Genomic DNA, 1517 nt, shown 5'->3' on the forward strand with positions numbered 1-1517 from the left:
TTGTGTTGTTAGGGTGTTAATTTGAGATATTTGTAGCTCTTCGATGTGCACATTTAGTGCTATAAATTTCCCTTTTAACGCTGCTTTTGCTGCGTCCCAGAGATTCTGGTACTTTGCCTTTTTGCTCTCATTAGTTTCAAAGAACTTCTTGATTTCTGCCTTAATTTCGTTATTTACCCAGGAGTCATTCAGGAGTAGGTTGTTCAGCTTCCATGTAGTTGTGTGGTTTTGAGTGAGTTTCTTAATCTTGAGTTCTAATTTGATTGTACTGTGGTCTGAGAGACTGTTATGATTTCAGTTCTTTTGCAATTTGTTGGGGAGTGTTTTACTTCCAATTACGTGATCGATTTTAGAGTAAGTGCTACGTGGTACCAAGAAAAATGTATATTCTGTTGTTTTTGCATGGAGTGCTCTGTAGATATGTGTCAGGTCCATTTGGTCCAGAGCTGAGTTCAAGTCCTGAATATCCTTGTTAGTTTTCTGTCTTGACAATCTGTCTAATATTGATAGTGGGGTGTTACAGTCTTCTACTGTTATTGTGTGGGGGTCTAAGTCTCTTTGTAGATCTCTAAGAACTTCTTTTTATGAATCTGGGTGCTCCTGTATTCAGTGCATATATATTTAGGACAGTTAGCTCTCCTTGTTGAATTGAACCTTTTACTATTGTGTAATGCCTTCTTTGTCTTTTTTGATCTTTGTTGGTTTAAAGTCTGTTTTGTCAGAAGCTAGGATTGCAACCCTGCCTTCTTTCTGCTTTCATGAGCCTATGTGTGTCTTTGCATGTGAGATGGGTCTTGACTGTTTATCCACCTTGACATTCTGTGTCTTTTAATTAAAAATACAGAATGCTTCATGAATTTGTATGTTATCTTTCCACAGGGGCCATGCTAATCTTCTCTATATCGTTCCAATTTTAGTATATGTGCTGCCAAAGTGAGCACAATCATTTTTCATATTAATTTAAATGTGTAAAATTTAGTTATAAAGTTGGAGCATATGATCAATCCTGAATGATGCTACTCAAAGTGCTAATCTGAAGTTAAAAGAAAAGGAATCTATGCCAGAATTTATTTAAATTGACAACAAATTACATATTGTTTTCATAGCAGGTTTTTTTAATGAAAGTAGCAGCGAGCACATTGACATTATGATGCAAGCTTCTTATGTCTTTGTGGAATGGTAATAAGCAGTTTGCCACAGGTGGTTGAACTGGTTTATTAGTTCTAGTAAGTTTCTTGTGGATCTTGGGATTTTCTATGTCTAGCATCGTGTCATTAATGATGAGAGAGAGTTTCACTTTTTCCTTTCCAATTTATATGCCTTTATTCTTTTGGCTTGCCTAATTATCTGGCTAGACTTCCAGTACCATGTTGAATTGATGCAGTAAAAGTAGGCATCCTTGTCTTGTTTTTGATTATAGGAGAAAGTCTTTCATCCTTAAGTATGATGCTAGCTATAAATTTTTTGTAAATGCCTTTTATCATGTGAAGGAAGTTCTCCTTTATTCTTGGTTTGGT

The 1517-nt window shown here is 35.6% G+C and overlaps 1 non-coding gene across 1 annotated transcript; it reads right to left on the reverse strand.

Moving 5' to 3' along the window:
* Positions 1 to 834: 834 nt before the first annotated feature.
* LOC114675152 (U6 spliceosomal RNA) lies at positions 835 to 941 on the reverse strand. The gene has a single exon (XR_003726249.1). It is a non-coding gene; the product is annotated as a U6 spliceosomal RNA (small nuclear RNA).
* Positions 942 to 1517: the final 576 nt, after the last annotated feature.

Source organism: Macaca mulatta, chromosome X (assembly GCF_049350105.2).
Source record: "Macaca mulatta isolate MMU2019108-1 chromosome X, T2T-MMU8v2.0, whole genome shotgun sequence".
Lineage (NCBI taxonomy): Eukaryota > Metazoa > Chordata > Mammalia > Primates > Cercopithecidae > Macaca > Macaca mulatta.